The sequence below is a fragment of the Schistocerca americana genome, chromosome 2 (genome assembly GCF_021461395.2).
Source record: "Schistocerca americana isolate TAMUIC-IGC-003095 chromosome 2, iqSchAmer2.1, whole genome shotgun sequence".
Taxonomy (NCBI): domain Eukaryota; kingdom Metazoa; phylum Arthropoda; class Insecta; order Orthoptera; family Acrididae; genus Schistocerca; species Schistocerca americana.
The window spans coordinates 260,087,382-260,107,098 of record NC_060120.1 but is presented as its reverse complement, the minus strand read 5'-3'; the positions used below and the strand labels follow the sequence as shown (position 1 = coordinate 260,107,098).

At 40.6% G+C, this 19,717-nt stretch overlaps 1 non-coding gene across 1 annotated transcript; it reads left to right on the top strand.

Annotated features, from left to right (window-relative positions):
- Positions 1–18,346: 18,346 nt before the first annotated feature.
- On the top strand, positions 18,347–18,417 carry Trnag-gcc. The gene has a single exon. It is a non-coding gene; the product is annotated as a tRNA-Gly (tRNA).
- Positions 18,418–19,717: the final 1,300 nt, after the last annotated feature.

Below are 19,717 nucleotides of genomic sequence, written 5' to 3'. Positions count from 1 at the left end.
TATTGGATTTAAATCGAGAGAGCGAGCAGGCCATGCCATGCATAAATGTTCTCCATTTCCAAAAACGCTTCAACCGCCTGTGCTATATGAAGTCAAGCATTATCGTCCATCAGTACAGTCTGGGCCACAGCGCCACGCAACAAGCAAACATGAGATCCCAAGATTTGCTCACAGTACCTGACAGCAGTTAAATCTTGCTGATTGACCCTAGAGGTTTTCAAGTGGTCAACATAATCCCTGCTCACACCAAAGGGATCATCCTCAATATCAGTATCTTTCGACAATGGTTGGGTCCTGATGTGAATCCATTGAGAATCACTCTCCAGACCAAATCGGGACTCATCTGTGAAAATTCAATCATTCGACCGTCCAAGTGGCATGTTGACGGCTCCACTCCAGACATTCCCTTCTGTGAAGAGTACGTCAGAGGTGAACGGACAGCAGGTCTCCAACAATAAGGCCACTTTGCAGTACTATGGCAGTACCATCATACCCTTACGGCCAAATAACGGTCCACTCTTTCTGATATCACATACAGTTGGCCATGTCCTGATCTCCAGGTTAACAGTTTTGGTCTAGATAAACTGTTGCCTCATCTGAGAAACGGAACAGTTCACATTAAGCCACTGAACCACATCAGTTTGCAACTCCCCTGTTTCCATTCTTTCTATTGCCCTCCACAGCAGAGCATCTGTAGGCATCTTCTCTGTGCCATACTGCACTATCTGTGAATGTGTACACGGTGATTATGGATGTGGGACTGCCCTGCAAACTCCTGGCCTGCTTCATCGGTGCCCTGCCATCATTGCTGTCATGATTGTTCATTGATCAGAATGCCATCATCTACACAGAACACTATCGTAACGACATCTGTTCACAGTTTGTATGGTTATATCGTGAATTACGCACAGGAAGGGGAAATAGCAGTTTGTTGCTTTAATTTTGGACACTAATGTATGTTTGAGCGTTTGAACATGTAGATGACTGCTAGATCTCATGGACACTAATAAAGCATTGTAATTAAATAAGTTAAAATATAATTCTTTTAACACCATATTAAGGTGTTTTTTTTTCCGCCAAAAGTCGATAAATGCCCATAGTTGCCGGTATCAGTTATGTTGCCTTCTTTAAATCCGTGTATTTTTTGCGCAAATAATTTTTTTATGTGCTGTAGGGTTTATTATATGCCTCCATTGTTGTAAAATGCATATATTATTATTATGTTGTTGTTGTTGTTGTTGTCTTCAGTCCTGAGACTGGTTTGATGCAGCTCTCCATGCTACTCAATCCTGTGCAAGCTTCTTCATCTCCCAGTACGTACTGCAGCCTACATCCTTCTGAATCTGCTTAGTGTATTCATCTCTTGGTCCCACTCTACGATTGTTCCCCTCCACGCTGCCCTCCAATACTATATTAGTGATCCCTTGATGCCTTAGGACGTGTCCTACCAACCGATCCCTTCTTCTAGTCAAGTTGTGCCACAAACTTCTCTTCTCCTCAATCCTATTCAATACTTCCTCATTAGTTACGTGATCTACCCATCTAATCTTCACCATTCTTCTGTAGCATCACATTTCGAAACCTTCTATTCTCTTCTTGTCCAAACTATTTATTGTCCATGTTTCACTTCCATACATGGCTACACTCCCTACATATACTTTCAGAAACAACTTCCTGACACTTAAATCTATACTCGATGTTAACAAATTTCTCTTCTTCAGAAACTCTTACCTTGCCATTGTCAGTCTACATTTTATATCCTCTCTACTTCGACCATCATCAGTTATTTTGCTCCCCAAATAGCAAAACTCCTATACTACTTTAAGTGTCTCATTTCCTAATCTAATTCCCTCAGCATCACCCGACTTAATTTGACTACATTCCATTATCCTCGTTTTGCTTTTGTTGATGTTCATCTTAGATCGAGAGCTGCATCAAACCAGTCTCAGGACTGAAGACCACAACAACAACATCATCTTAGATCCTCCCTTCAAGACACTGTCCATTCCGTTCAACTGCTCTTCCAAGTCCTTTGCTGTCTCTGACAGAATTACAATGTCATCGGCGAACCTTAAAGTTTTTATTTCTTCTCCGTGGATTTTAATACCTACTGCGAATTTTTCTTTTGTTTCCTTTACTGCTTGCTCAATATACAGATTGAATAACATCGGGGAGAGACTACAACCCTGTCTCACTCACTTCCCAACCACTGCTTCCCTTTCATGTCCCTCGACTCTTATAACTGCCATCTGGTTTCTGTACAAATTGTAAATAGCCTTTCGCTCCCTATATTTTACCCCTGCCACCTTCAGAATTCGAAAGAGAGTATTCCAATCAACATTGTCAAAAGCTTTCTCCAAGTCTACAAATGCTACAAACGTAGGTTTGCCTTTTCTTAATCTATTTTCTAAGATAAGTCGTAGGGTCAGTATTGCCTCACGTGTTCCAACATTTCTACGGAATCCAAACTGATCTTCCCCGAGGTCGACTTCTACCAGTTTTTCCATTCGTTGTAAAGAATTCACGTTAGTATTTTGCATTTGTGACTTATTAAACTGATAGTTCGGTAATTTTCACATCTGTCAACACCTGCTTTCTTTGGGATTGGAATTATTATATTCTTCTTGAATTTTGAGGGTATTTTGCCTGTCTCATACATTTTGCTCACAAGATGGTAGAGTTTTCTCAGGACTGGCTCTCCCAAGGCTGTCAGTAGTTCTAATGGAATGTTGTCTACTCCTGGGGCCTTGTTTCGACTTAGGTCTTTCAGTGCTCTATCAAACTCTTCACGCAGTATCATATCTCCCATTTCATCTTCATCTACATCCCTCTTCCATTTCCATAATATTGTCCTCAAGTACATCGCACTTCTGTAGACCCTCTATATACTCCTTCCACCTTTCTGCTTTCCCTTCTTTGCTTAGAACTGGGCTTCCATCTGAGCTCTTGATATTCATACAAGTGGTTCTCTTTTCTCCGGGCGCCTCTTTAATTTTCGTGTAGGCAGTATCTATCTTACCCCTAGTGAGGTATGCCTCTACATCCTTACATTTGTCCTCTAGCCATCCCTGCTTAGCCGTTTTGCATTTCCTGTCGATCTCTTTTTTGAGACATTTGTATTCCTTTTCTCCTGCTTCATGTACTACATTTTTGTATTTTGTCCTTTCATAAATTAAATTCAATATATCTTCTGTCACCCAAGGATTTCTACTAGCCCTCGTCTTTTTACCTACTTGATCCTCTGCTGCCTTCACTACCTCATCCCTCAAAGCTACACATTCTTCTTCTACTGTATTTCTTTCCCCCGTTCCTGTCAATTGTTCCCTTATGCTCTCCCTGAAACTCTGTACAACCTCTGGTTTAGCCAGTTTATCCAGGTCCCATCTCCTTAAATTCCCACCTTTTTGCAGTTTCTTAAGTTTTAATCTACAGTCCTTATCCAATACATTGTGGTCAGAGTCCACATCTGCCCCTGGAAATGTCTTACAATTTAAAACCTGGTTCTTAAATCTCTTACCATTATATAATCTATCTGAAACCTATCAGTATCTCCAGGCTTCTTCCATGTATACAACCTTCTTCTTGGCCACAATAAAGCGTTCACTATGTTGTTTGTAGTAGCTTACCTGAATTCCTATTTTTTATTCATTATTAAACCTACTCCTGCATTACCCCTATTTGATTTTGTATTTATAACCCTGTATTCACCTGACCAAAAGTCTTCTTCTTCCTGCCACCAAACTTCACTAATTCCCACTATATCTAACTTTAACCTATCCATTTCCCTTTTAAATTTTCTAATCTACCTGCTCGATTAAGGGATCTGACATTCCACACTCCGATCCGTAGAACGCCAGTTTTCTTTCTCCTGATAACGACATCCTCTTGAGTAGTCCCCGCCTGGAGATCCGAATGGGGGACTATTCTACCTCCGGAATATTTTACCCAAGAGGACACCATCATCATTTAACCATACAGTAAAGCTGCATGCCCTCGGTAAAAATTATGGCTGTAGTTTCCCTTGCTTTCAGCCGTTCGCTGTACCAGCACAGCAAGGCCATGTTGGTTAGTGTTACAAGGCCAGATCAGTCAATCATCCAGACTGTTGCCCCTGCAACTACTGAAAAGGTTACTGCCCCTCTTGAGGAACCATACGTTTGTCTGGCCTCTCAACAGATACCCCTCAGTTGTGGTTGCACCTACGGCACAGCCATCTGTATCGCTGAGGCACGCAAGCCTCCCCACCAACGGCAAGGTCTATGGTTATTATAGATAGTATTTTTAATTATAGTTTTTGACTTTATTGAGAACACAAACAATAATAATAGAAATACAGTGGTATAATACAATAATAGCAATGATAATTATTTTAACATAATCGTTTAGTTAATATCATTGTTATCAGTACACGAAGTATGAAATGAAGAACACAAAAAGTACTGCATGCTACAATCATTTTATTGCTGTTAAGTTTTCCCTCTTACATCTATACATTATTCGTCTGAGCCATCTGTATAAAACTCCTGTATCGTCTGGAATTTCAAAATACTTTAGTAAGGCAGACACATCTTTCTTCTTTTCTTTGCTTACAATATTTTGTTTTGGTAAAAGGATGGGTGTTGGATGGCACAGTTTCTTTTGTCTCAGGATGTCAACTTGTACTTTGTCTCTTAGAGTATGTATCATTTACAGATACATTAACAATTTTCTTTTCTTCCATGTATGAGGTGATACTCTGGCTGTTTATTGTGGATGCTAGTTTGGATTTTAGTGCTTTCTGAGCACTGTCTCTTAGATTTTTAACAGTCCACTCTGTGTTTAGAACTTTCAGAGTACCATTACCTTCTAAAAGATCATAATATTCTTTAGTAGACAAGATACCTTTTTTTTCTGTAAGACTTCTCAATTTTATCAAACACTCGGTCTGATCAGGGAAGAAGTGACAAATAATATTGAATTTCGTGCTGTTCTTTTCCAAGAACACAATAAGCATCACCACCATACAGCTGTTTTTATTTTGGGTGCTGGAAGAATCTGAGAATGGATGTATAGTATTGGTGTCGTCTTTTTTTTTTCTTACCATCTACATGGATACTCTGCAAATCACATTTAAGTGTCTGGCATCAACAAAATATTTTTGCATTCGCAGGAGGAAGTTGGTGATTGAAATTTCATGAAAAGATTCTGCCGCAATGAAAATCGCATTTGTTTTAACAAAGTCCACTCCAAATCCTATTTCATTTCAGTGACTCTCCCTTCCCTATTTCGCAATAATACAAAATGTGATGCCCTTCTTTAAACTTTCTGAAAGTACTGTGTCAATCCTATATGGTAAGGATCCCAGACCACACAGCAATATTCTAAAAGAGGGCAGACAAGTGTAGCGCATGCAGTCTCTCTGGTAGATATGTTACATTTTCCAAGTGTGCTGCCAATAAAACGCAGTGTTTTGTTAGCCTTCCCCACAACATTTTTTACATGTTCCTTCCAATTTAAGCGGTTCGTAATTATAATTCCGAGGTATTTAGATGAATGTATAGCCCTTGGACTAGTGATTTATCATGTAACCGAAGTTTAATGGATTCCTTTTAGCATTTATGTGGATCACCTCACACTTTTCATTATTTATGGTCAATTGCCAATTTTTACACCATACAGACATCTTCCATAAATTGTTTTGCCATTGGTTTGGATCTTATTATAACTTTATGAGATGATAAACTACAGCATCATCTGCAAACAACCTAAGAGGGCTGCTCAAATTGTCTCCTAAATCGTTTATATAGATAAGGAACAGCAGAGAGCATGTGACAATACCTTGGGGAATGCCAGAATTGCTTCTGTTTTACTCAATGACTTTCCATCAGTTACTAAGAACTGTGACCCCTCTGACAGGAAATCACAAATCTAACCATATAACTGAGACGATATTCCATAAGCATGCAATTTTACTACAAGCCGCTTGTGTGGTACAGTGTCAAAAGCCATCCAGAAATATGGAATCAATTTGAAATCCCTTGTCAGTAACACTCGACACTTCATGCGATTAAAGAGTTAGTCGTGTTTCACAATGGCATTTTCTAAATCTGTATTGACTGTGTGTCAATAGACCATTCTCTTGGAGGTAATTCATAATCTATGTCAGAAAGTAAGTCCAGCAAAGCTGAAACAACTTGACTGCATCCTCTTGAAGATCCTGTCTCCACCCAGGTGTAGAAAATTATGCTTTCCCTTCTTTGCTCTTTAGTATGGATCATGATGCACAGATTGTGTAACCATATTTGTCTAGCATCGAAAACCTCACTATAGGCTGGTTTTGCTGCATGTCAAAACAAATCTATATTTGAAGAGAATTCAGGATTTCAGCCAGTCATCATAAACTTCATTACACGGTATTTCAGCTGGACCGCTGACAGTCATCCTCAGTTGAGCCATTGAAGAATGACTAAGACTTCCTCTGCTCCGCCTTTGACTAAGACTTCCTCTGCTCCGCCTTATGTACCGTGCTGATAGTATTGCCGCACAGGCATCAGTCACAGTGACAGAAGAACCACACCACCCAGCAGCAACGCTCTTGCTGTTGGAACGGCAAGGATCAGCTGTCTTGGGCATTGCCACTTGTAGCAGTTATCAGAGTACTCTGGTGTCTTCGTCTGGAGCAAATCTTGAAGCTGATGGGATTCCAAGCATTATCCAGGTAGTAGCTGCCGTGACATTTCATTAGATTTTCCGCGATGCGTATTTCAACAAATTATTTTAGAAAGGAGTCCCAATAAGATGTTGCTGTGGCCAAGATTAATGTTTTCTCATACTCCACTGAATGCCCATTGGAGATACAATGTTCTGCAACTGCAGACTTGCTGGGTTGCAGAAGGCAAGCGCAGTGTTTATGTTCTGTGCAACATTCTTCCACCATGCATGCTGTTTGTCCAATATAGGCAAGGTATTTTGTAAGTTCCCGCCTTCCGCAATAATAAATTATCCTTCACTGATCCCAGCAGGTCCGAAGTTTTGGATGGTGGGCGGAAAATCACTTTCACCTCAGAGCGATTAAGGATTCTTGCTATTTTGAAAGAAATATTTCCAACGGAGGGAAGAAAAGCTAGGGACTTTGCTGACGCGTTCTCCTCTTTTCCCACTTCCTGGTTCTTGGTTTTAGCTGAGCATGCCCTGTTAATTTGCTGGGTCAAATATCCCTTGTCTGTGAACACTGTCCTTAAATGTTCCTAGCTCTGTAGCTAAACTACCTGCATCTGACACACTATAGGCCCTGTTTACAAGGGTTTTAAGCACACACATGGTTTGGGATGGGTGATGGCAATTTGAGGAATGAAAATACAACTCAGTGTGAATGGGCATATGGTAAACAGAATGTCCCACAGAGCCATCACTCTCCTGTCTGACCAAAAAATCCAGGAATGGGAGACAAAAAGTTAAGATTATGTAAAAACTACGTTAACTTATCATCTCAGTGGGGCCACATTATGGAAGTATCATCCACATAACTCAAAAAAACCGCTGGTTTAGAAACTACTGATTCCAGTGCTCTTTCCCCCATAAATAAAAGTTAGCCAGTATGGGAGACAAGGGGCTGCCCATGGCAGTGCTGTCTGTAGAATTTGGACAATGCGACACTGTCTGTTTTTGTTAAAGGACTCAATTTTGTACCTACACCAAGTCAGTACCTCTGATGAGTTTCGTGAGCAATGTTGAAGAAGCTATATGATGCCATCCACAACGTGCAGTCGTGGGCTCTAGCCCACGGTTTCAAGTTTTTGGCCGCAAAATTGTGTGTTATGCACTTCTGTCAACGTCATCCCGTTCATCCAGAACCAGAACTTTACCTTACTGACGATCCACTCACTGTAGTGGAGACATATCAATTCTTAGCACTGGTTTTCGATGCCCGATTGACTTGGCTTCCTCACCTTCATCAGCTTAAGCAGAAGTGCTGGCAGCACCTCAATACCCTCCACTGCCAACTGGGGTGCAGATCGCCCAACGCTGCTGCAACTCTACAGACCCCTTGTTCAATCCCGCCTTGACTATGGGAGTTTGGTTTATTGTTCGGTGGTGCCCTCAGCATTGCGTTTACTTGACCCAGTGCACCACTGTGGCATTCGCTTAGCAACAGGAGGCTTTAGAACGAGACTGGTGACCAACATCCTGGTGGAGGCTGGAGTCTCTCCAGTGCAGGTTAGGCGTGCACATCTCCTGGCTAGTTATGTTGCACACATTCGTAGTTCTCCTGCACATCTGAATTACCGTCTCCTTTTCCAACCCATGGCGGTTTATCTCCCGCATTGGTGGCCCAGGTCAGGGCTACCAAAGTCCTATCTTTTACCACCTATATTTGAGGTCCATTCACATACATGTCCATGGTGTGCACCTAGGCCGCAGCTTCGCCTGGACCTTTCACATGGCCCTAAGGACTCAGTTAACTCCACGGATCTCTGCTGCCACTTCCTCTCGATTCTTGACATGTACTGAGGCCATGAAGTGGTTTACACTGATGGCTTGATGGCTGATGATCATGTCGGCTTCGTGTACGTCCACGGAGGACACATTGAACAGCATTCCTTGCCCGATGGGTGCAGTGTTTTCACTGCCGAACTGGTGGCAATATCTTGTGCTCTTGAGGACATCCGTTCATGCCCTGAGGAGTTGTTTCTTCTACATACTGATTCCTTGAGCAGCCTACAGGACATCAACCAATACTACCCTCGTCATTCTTTGCTAGCAACCATCCAGGAGTCCATCTAGGCCCTGGAATGGTCCAGTTGTTCAGTGGTGTTTGTCTGGACCCCAGGTCATGTCAGAATCCCAGGCAATGAACTTACTGAAAGGCTGGCCAAACAGGCTGTGTGGAAACCGCTTATGGAGATCGGCTTCTCTGCAACTGACTTGCGTTCAGTACTATGCCGCAAGGTTTGGCGGCTTTGGGAGACGGAATGGCATAACCTCAGTACGCAGTACAAACTGGCTAAGCTTATAGGTGACAGTGTAGTGGGTGGTGGTGGTGGTGGTGGTGGTGGTGGTGGTGGTGGTGGTGTTGGTGTCACCCATGGAAAAATTCCTGTAGTAGTTGGTGTTAGAGCTGCACCTTTTTTAGATTGAAGTCAGCTGATAGGTATACCCGCTTAAAGGAAGTTCCTGTAACTAAGGGCTCACCTTCTGAGGATGTAATGTTTCCAAGTAGAGAAGGAATTAGCGTATTTCATCAAAGTATAAGAGGTATTAGAGATGAAGTTAGTGAACTGCTTATAGATGTTGACTATGAAATTATTGGTATATCAGAGCATCACTTAAATAATTTGACAACTCGGAGGCTTCCTTTACCAGGCTACAGATTAGCTGGCTGTTTCTCAAGGAGTTCCTTGTGGGGTGGGGGAGTGGCTCTGTACGTAAAAAACAATATTCCATTTGAGTCCACAGACGTATCACGACACTGCACTGAGCAGATATTTGAATGTTGTGCAGCGCTAGTTGAATTTAGTGGAACTAAACTTCTAATTGTTGTTGTTAATATGTTCTCTAACGTCAACTTCAGAGCATTTCTGCTCGAGCTAGAGAGGGTTTTTGATTCACTTTGTAGGAATTACCAGAAACTAGTTATATGTGGTGACTTCAATATAAATTTGGTATATGATGGTGCAAGAAAAATGATGTTGGTAAATCTCCTAAATTCATATGATCTGATGCAAACTGTGTTTTTTCAAACTAGGGTGCAGGGGAACAGTAGCACAGCCATAGACAATATTTTTATTCATTCTTCATTACTAGATGGGCATTCTGTTAGTAAAAGCGTGAATGACGTTTCAGACCATGATGCACAAATTTCAACACTAAAAGGCTTTTGTACTCAAAGCAATGTCATAGTTAATTACAAACTATGTAGGAAAATTAATCCAATAGCAATAGAGAGTTTTTTAAACCTTGTCAAGGAACAAGAGTGACAGGATGTTTATAGTGCCAATAACATAGATGATAAATACAATGCTTTCCTTAAAACATTTCTCATTCTCTTCGAGATACTAGCAGTAATGGGCAGCCCGGGTGAGCATTGCTGGTGAATTAAATAAAAATTTAGTTCCTACAGGAAATCATATAACTTTCTTGGCAAGTGCCTTTCCGAGATCGATGTCTAAAATACTCCTCTGTGATACAGACAAGAGGGAGATTGAGTCAATAATTAAATCACTGAAGACTAAGGACTCTCATGGTTATGATGGAGTGTCTAGCAGAATATTAAAGTACTGTGCTGCACATGTTAGCCCTGTATATAGCCATATTTGTAATTTTTCCTTTAGGAATGGTCAGTTTCCTGAGCGATTAAAGTACTCAGTAGTAAAGCCGCTTTATAAAAAGGGAGAAAGGGATAATGTAGATAATTTTAACCAATTTCTGTGCCATCAGTGTTTGCAAAAGTTATTCAAAAGGCTATGTATGTAAGGATAATTGATCATTTTATATCACACGATTTGCTATCAAATGCACAGTTCAGCTTTAGAACTCGTTTAAAAACTGAAAATGCTGTATTCTCTTGTCTCTGTGAGGTACTGGATGAGTTGAACAAAAGGTTTCGAACGCTTGGCATATTTTTATTATTTAACTAAGGCGTTTGATTGTGTTGATTAGAAAATATTGCTCCAGAAGTTGGACCATTATGGAATAGGGGGAGTAGCTCACAATTGGTTCACCTCTTACTTTAGCAACAGGCAGCAAAAGGTCATTATTCACAATGTTGATAATGGCTGTGATGTGGGGACTGAGTGGGGTACTGTCAAGTGGGGGTTGCCCCAGGGATCAGTGTTGGGGCCAACTCCCGTTCCTTATTTATATAAATGATATGCCCTCTATTATTATGGGTAACTCTAAAATATTTATGTTTGCTGATGACACTAGCTTGGTAGTAAAGGGTGTTGGGTGCAACATTGGCTTGGTTTCAAATAGTGCAGTACATGACCTCACTTCATGGCTTGTAGAAAATAAAGAACCGCTAAATCACAGTAAGACTCAATTTTTACAGTTTCTAACACACAATTCAACAAAACAAGATGTTTTAATTTCACAGAACGGGCATATGTTAACTGAAACCGAACAGTTCAAATTTCTAGGTGTTCAGATAGATAGTAAGCTGCCGTGGAAAGCTCCAATTCTTCTCCCTATGCTCATGATTCTGTCATTGATTATGTCCACTCCATAGACTTCCTCTTTTAGATCTTTATCCACAATAATCCCTAATCTGTTTCTGGACTCTTTGTCTGCACTGCTATAGAACAACTTGTATCCTTCTGCCAATAGTTTGGCTTTGTCACCCTTCCACCTGGTCTCTTGTAAGCACAGGATATTTACCTTCCTTCTTTGCACCATGTCTACAATCTCTCAACTCTTTCCCTTCAGGACAGGGATTTTCATGTGCCTTGTGATGACTGGATGTTTGTGTTGTCCTCATCATTTCATCATCATTCCTGAAAGTGGCAAGATTACTGAGTAAAGATTGGGAATTTGTACGGGCACTGATAACTGCGCAGTTAAGTGCCCCACAAACCAATAATGATCAACATCTTCTTCATCTTTCCCTTCAATGTTTCAATGTTTAAAGTTCCAACTCTAATTTTTCACTTCATTTCTTCTTTTGCACCCTCTTTGTTTGTTGGATTCTTCACAAAACATCTCACCCGGAGATCCAATTGGGAGATTATTACTGTGGAACATTTACTGTGAGAAGTATCCATCAATAACAATAAAATATTAACATTAAATGTGTTCACCACAGCTAACCACCTCCCCATTACAGTATATATCAAGTCTGATAGCTTGTGGTTGGTATAACTTTCTTTTAATTTTTGTGGTATCTCTCGAAACAGTTCTTGCCCGCTCTCAGGTGCAAAGGTACCGTGCACACTAAACACATCCACACAATTTGGACATGGGTTTTTCTTGAACTGCAAACTGCACATCTAATGGAGAACTGTTCCATTTTAGTCTCCACATGCATAATGAATGCATTTGTTACAAGACAGTCTACAAAGTGAAAGAACAATATCATCCTCCATTTCTTGCTTTTTCTGCCTGCAGCATAGGCTGACTTCAGTCACTCAAAATTGTCCACATAGTTCATACTGAAATTGTAATCTTTCAGCACAAGGGGGGCAAGTCTTTATCCTGTCACTTCACAGTATACACATCTGATGGTGCATGACATGTAGAAATCATGTTGACTGCCCTGTTATCCTTCAATCTATCAATAATTACTTCAACCACTTCAACGTTGCTAATTCTGTAATCATATTCTCCTCTCCCAAGTTCCTTTTTCTCCTTGAATTTTGCAATTTTCTTCCTCTTGGGATTTATTGTTCCATAAGTGTGCAGACCATTGAAATTTAGGTTCTTGAACAGATTATATGATGTAAAATAATTGTCAATAATTGTCCATAAAAATAAAACGATTCATTGCATTAGGTTACTGGTTAAATTCTGAATCACTTTCCACTGGATGTGACGTGAGCTATCAATCATGACGGTTCACCCCCCCCCCCCCTCCCAAAACAGGGACCCCACCCCAAAAGGTGGAGGAGAGCAGGGCTCACAAAGGAGACTTAATTAATACTATCTATCTAAACCTGATTATATTCTAACCTCAACTCATTTCCACTCTTTTTATTACAGAGCCTAAGCATGACCATTTTCCTGTATAAATATCAAATTTCAAATTGTAGGATGATTTATCAAATAACTTCCACTTTTTGTACTCTCTCTTTATAGGTTTGCCTGTCACTTACTGTTTCAGAGATGATCTGCCTTTGAGTTTAACCACTGGTTCATCAATAGCAAGATTCTGAAGCAGTTTATAGCAGTCTTTGAATTCCCTGTTCAAATGATCTAGCAATGGATGTAGTTTGCATGATGATGTTGTTGTTGTTGTTGTTGGTGTTGTCATCATCGTTGTCGTCTTCAGTCCATAGATTGGTTTGATGCAGTTCTCCATGCTACTCTATGCCGTGCAATCCTCTTCATCTCCGAATGACTACTGCAACCTACATTCTTCTGAATCTGCTTAATGTATTCATCTCTTTGTCTCCACAGTTCCCTCCAATACTAAATTGCTGATCCCCTGATGTCTCAGAATATGTCCTACTAATCGATCCCTTCTTCTAGTCAAGTTGTCCCACAGATTCCTCTTCTCTCCAGTTCTATTCAGTACCTCCACATTAGTTATGTGATCTACCCATCTAATCTTCAGCATTCTTCTGTAGCACCACATTTCGAAAGCTTCTATTCTCTTCTTGTCTGAACGTGGCTCAACTCCATACAAATACTTTTGGAAAAAGACTTCTTGAAACTTAAATCTATACTTGATGTTAACAAATTTCTCTTCTTCAGAAAGAATTTCCTTGCCGTCACCAGTCTGTACTTCGAAGATCATCAGTTATTTTACTCCACAAATAGCAAAATTCACTTACTGCTTTAAGTGTGTCATTTCCTAATCTAATTCCCTCAGCATCACCTGATTTAATTTGACTACATTCCATTATCCTTATTTTGCTTTTGTTGACGTTCATCTTATATACTCCTTTCAATACACTGTCCATTCCATTTAGCTGCTCTTCCAGGACCCTTACTGTCTCTTACAGAATTTCAACGTTGTCAGCAAACCTCAGAGTTTTTATTTCCTCTCCATGGATTTGAATTCCTACTCCGAATTTTTCTTTTGTTACCTTTACTGCTTGATCAATATACAGACTGAATAACATCGGTGAAAGGTTACAACACTTTCTCACTCCCTTCTCAATCACTGCTTCCGTTTCATGCCCCTCGACTCCTATAACTGCCATCTGGTTTCTGTACAAATTGTAAATAGCTTTTGCTCCCTATATTTTACTCCTGCCACCTTCAGAATCTGAAAGAGAGCATTCCAGTCAACGTTCTCAAAAGCTTTTTCTAAGTCAACAAATGATAGAAATTTAGATTTGTCTTTCCTTAACCTATCTTCTAGGAGAAGTCGTAGGGTCAGTATTGCCTTGCCTGTTCCTACATTTCTATGAAATCCAAATTGATCTACCAGTTTTTCCATTCGTTTCCAAAGAATTCATGTTCCTATTTTGCAACCATGACATATTAAACTGATAGTTCAGTAGTTTTCATATGTCAACACCTGCTTCCTTTGGGACTGAAATTATTATATTCTTCTTGAAGTCTGGAGGTATTTCAACTGTCTCTTACATCTTGCTCACAAGATGGAAGAGTTTCGTCATGGCTGGCTCTCCCAACGCTACAAGTAGTGCTAATGGAATGTTGTCTACTCCCAGGGCCTTGTTAGACTTAGGTCTTCTAGCACTCTGTCAACTTCTTCACGCAGTATCATATCTCCCATTTCATCTTCATCTACATCCTGTTCCATTCCCATAATATTCCTCTCAAATACATCATCCTTGTACAGACCCTCTATATCTATATACTCCTTCCACCTTTCTGCTTTCCCTTTTTGCTTAGGATTGGTTTTCCATCAGAGCTCTTGATATTCATATAGGTTGTTCTCTATTCTCCAAAGGTCTCTTTAATTTTACTGTAGGCAGTATCTATCTTACCCCTACCTCTACATCCGTACATTTGTCCTGTAGCCATCCCTGCTTAGTCATTTTGCACTTCCTGTCGATCTCATTTTTGAGACATTTGTATTCCTTTTTGTCTGCTTCATTTACTGCATTTTTGTATTTTCTCCTTCCATCAACTAAATTCAATATATCTTCTGTTACCCAAGGATTTCTACTAGCCCTCGTCTTTTTACCTACTTGATCCTCTGCTGCCTTCACTATTTCATCTCTCAGAGCTACCCATTCTTCTTCTAATGTATTTCTTTCCACCATTCTTGTCAACTGTTCAATAATGCTCCCTCTCAAACTCTCTGCAACCTCTGATTCTTTCAGTTTATCCAGGTCCCATCTCGTTAAATTAAACCTTTTTGCAGTTTCTTCAGTTGTAATCGACAGTAAATAACCAATAAATTGTTGTCAGAGTCGACATCTGTGACTGGAAAGTCTTGCAATTCTAAACATGGTTCCTAAATCTCTGTCGTACCATTATATAATCTATCTGAAACCTTCTAGTGTCTCCAGGGCTCTTCCACATATACAACCTTCTGTCATGAGTCTCAAACCAAGAGTTAGCTATGATTAAGTTATGCTCTGTGCAAAATACTGCCAAGCAGCTTCCTCTCTCATTCTTCACCCCCCCCCCCCCCCCCCAGTCCATATTCATCTTTTCCTTCTCTTCCTTTTCCTACAATAGACACCCCATGTTTATTAAATTTTCGTCTCCCCTAACTATCTGAATAATTTCTTTTATCACAACATACATTTCTTCAATCTCTTCATCATATGCGAAGCTAGTTGGCAAATGAACTTGTACTACTATGGTAGGTGTGGGTTTTGTGTCTATCTTGGCTGCAGTAATGTTTGCTATGCTGTTCGAAGTAGCTTATCTATGTTCCTATTTTTGTATTTATTATTAAACCTACTCCTGCATTACCCTTACTTGGTTTTGTATTTATAAACCTATATTCACCTGGTCAAAAGTTTTGTTCCTCCTGCCACCAACCAAACTTCACTAATTCCCACTGTATCTAACTTTAACCTGTCCATTTACATTTTTAAATTTTCTAACCTACCCGCCCAATTAAGGATGTGACATTCCACGCTCCGATCCGTAGAACGCAAGTTTTGTTTCTCCCGATAACATTGTCCTCCTGGGTAGTCCCCACTCGGAGATCCGAATGGGGGACTATTTTACCCAAGAGGACACCATCATCATTTAACCGTACAGTAAAGTTGCATGCCCTCAGGAAAAATTATGGCTGTACTTTCCCCTTGCTTTCAACCGTTTGCAGTACCAGCACAGCAAGGCTGTTTTGGTTGATGTTACAGGGCCAGATCAGTCAGTCATCCAGACTGTTGCGCCTGGAACTACTGAAAAGGCTGCTGCCCTGCTCCTGTCCTCCATAAATTAAAGTGAAGGAAATATGCTTTGTAAGCTACATTCATTGGATAAATCGTAACTCAGGGCCAGTATACACCCAGACAATGAATGTGGATTATCTCCCAAAACCACCCTCAGATTGGCCTGCCCTCCTGTCTCCAGTTTGTCACAACCATGTCATCCGAAGTGCAGAATTCGTGATCTGGAACAGTTGGTAGGTCCAAATCCCTGGCTTGGGCATATTTTTGACCTTGAAATTTCAAACTTCTTTGTTTTCTCCTCCTGCATAAAATGTTATTTTCTCTTTTCGACTAATGCCTCGGCCCGATAAATTAAGAATAGGTATACATACTTAAAGTATAGTACGGCTGTGTTCTACGAAGCAGACTACAATAGCTCTGCCACGGAAAACAAAATGTGTAATCAGCAAGGCAACAACATTTCTCTGTGTTCACAGACAAACAGCGAACTACTCTTGTGATTCCATTGATGCAACAAAAAGAGCGGGCGTTTTTGTGGGAATTGTGGCCACTGTGTTTGGCCGGTCGCTTCCTGGAGGTTGATAAAAAGCTGCACGAGGAACAGTTTCACGCTAAATTGGTCACACAATGAACATGCCAGTTCTGGGGGTACCCAAAGTTATGTTGTACTGTTGTAGTATGTAGTTAGTCCCAAAAATCAGTCGATATTGCTCATATCAGATCGGTCTGACGGAGGAGATAGAGAAGATCCAAAGAAGAGCGGCGCGTTTCGTCACAGGGTTATTTGGTAACCGTGATAGCGTTACGGAGATGTTTAATAAACTCAAGTGGCAGACTCTGCAAGAGAGGCGCTCTGCATCGCGGTGTAGCTTGCTCGCCAGGTTTCGAGTGTGTGCGTTTCTGGATGAGGTATCGAATATATTGCTTCCCCCTACTTATACCTCCCGAGGAGATCACGAATGTTAAATTAGAGAGATTAGAGCGCGCACGGAGGCTTTCAGACACTCGTTCTTCCCGCGAACCATACGCGACTGGAACAGGAAAGGGAGGTAATGACAGTGGCACGTAAAGTGCCCTCCGCCACACACCGTTGGGTGGCTTGCGGAGTATCAATGTAGATGTAGATCAGTCGTCTGAGACTGGGTTTGGAAGATGTATCTGTGAGTATAGATGGTGTAACTTTCGAACATTAAGTTGTTCTGATAAATATAACCGTTTGCCATAATGTGATTTGCAGCCTCTCGGTGACTGTATAAACTAAGTTGACGTACGGTACTTTAAACAAGTTTTTTCACTATGAGAGCTGAAGGGCGAGCGGTTTAATTGTTACAAACCATTCAACAGCCAAGATATCATTTTTAGTTTAAGACAGTCTGTTTCAACAGACTATGCTGTCATCTCCAGGTCTTAAAATCTTTTTGTTGTAAAACATGTTCATTTTTCGCTGAAATCATGCAAAGATGTCAAGTGCATAAAAACCTTTTATAATGTGCTATTTTTATCCACTTGACGTCTTGTATGATGTAAAATTTACATGTTTTTCAACATAAGGATTTTAAGAGCTGAAAATGACTGCACAGTCTGTTGAAATGGATTGTCTTAAATAAAAAACATATTTTATGCGATCTTGGCTGTTGCATGGTTTTTTAACAATCCTTCAGTTTGTTTGGTTCAGTGTTATGTTTTCCTCTGGTCTGCACATACTTTTATATCACTGGTTTAAAGAAAAATGGAGAGTGAAAATAATTTCGTCGCAATAAACATTAACAATGCGAAAATTCTGTCGTTACCTGTATAAAATTTCAACTTAAGGCCACGTGAGTTCCTTCTAAACCGGCAGGAATTGTGCCAAGATATTCTGCAGTTTCACGTGTTAAAGGTGAGTATTATATTTGTACTCTGGCAACAGTAGAACCTTTACAGAGAAAGTGACTCGTTACGAAGCTGAGTTTTATTCCTATGTTAGCCACGATTAACATTAATTACTTAGTTTGGTTTTAGTCCGTGCTGCTCCAAACCCATATAACTCGTGCCTTTTTTTCATTTCCGAGTTCTTGTTTCAGCAAACGAATTCGGTAAGCTCAGAGCTCCCTAAAAGTGCCTCTCCCCTCCCGTTTCGCCGATGTCCAGTGCTGTCCTGTAATGTGCACCTACATCGGTCGGCATTCCTATTGGTATTGGTCCGACGTCAGTGGTTTGTGTAGTGCGCTGTTTCTTTGAAGACATGCCATAGGACTTTCTCACAATTCATATGTGTTAACAGAAGATTTGACACTGTGGACTTTGACCAAAGCGTTATTAACATACAACATTACGATAGGTGGAGACGAAGCATCTCTCCGGCCAGCGAGTATGTTTTATACAATGCGTTAAACCTCAAAATTCGAGCATCGGTGGTTCAGTGGTAGAATGCTCGCCTGCCACGCGGGCGGCCCGGGTTCGATTCCCGGCCGATGCATCATTTTGCTTTTCCCGCGATTATGCAATTATCTCTGCTTAGCAACGTAAACAGAGATCGCAGTTTGATTCGCATTGTGAAATAATTTAAAAATATAGTTGTATTACAGACAGTTACACTTTGAGCGGTGTCCATTATCGTTCATAGCCTTCTGACAAGCAATTACACAAAAGTTTCGCTTATCTGGAACCAGAATATCGGCTTTTCCGGCCGTCCTGAGCGGACGCGCTGTGGCGCTTCTGTTTGGATTTCATGACTCTGCGTAACAGTGTTGTGTAAAATTGTGATTGTGGTGATGCAGCATTTTAGTTTCCTTGTATTCGCGAACTGTTAACTGCTGACATGGCAACAATGTTTCCCAGAAAGCTTACCCTAAGATTTGGATTTGACAAAGCAACCCGTAATGTTCAGCCAAGTTCACTAGAAATTCATGACTGGATCGTTGACGTTATTGGCATTACTTCGGATCAGACGCACACTGCTTATTATGACTTGGAGCAATACTGCTTTTTTGTGAAGCTGCTTTCCCCGTTGGTGTTGGAACGGATTTTGCAGAAATTTGAAGGAAAAGCTGAATTCCGCCATCGCGATAATTCGGTGAGTACAGTTACTATTTCAAATGCTGATGTTGATTATAAACAAGTCAGAGTATTTAATTTGCCTCCTGAGGTAGAAAACTGCTACTTAAAAGACGCATTATCTAAATACGGTGACGTCAGACAAATTCGTAATGAACGATGGTCAAGCCAGCATAGATTGCAATGCTTTAGTGGCGTTCGTTCTGTCGATATGCATGTCAAACAAAACATTCCATCTCATATTTTGGTTTGTGGCTACAAAGCGCACGTTATATACAATGGACAGACTTTGACTTGTCATATATGTAATGAAAGTGGGCATCTCCGGCAGAACTGTCCAAAAAAGGTGTTTGTATTGCAGAATAATTTACAACAGCGTAAAAGGTTAACACTGGCTGATCTTGTGACTGAAAATCAGATGACGGGTGGTGAAGTTTCCAGCATTTCGGGGAATGTAGACGACAGGCCACAAAATACTCTTGAAGCATTTCCACCTTTACTCAGGAAAGACACTGTAGACAATCCGGCTGGAAAAAGTAGTATAGCCACTAACAAAAGACGTCGAACTTGTGACGGCAGTAGCACAGATGAAGAAGATATCAACCTATCGCTGAAAGCTGTAGGTGACATTCAGAAAACAGTACTGGAAACTGTTTCAGACAATATTGTCAGCATTGATTCGAACTCTGAGTCAAGTACATCAGTAGACAGATCGAATATGC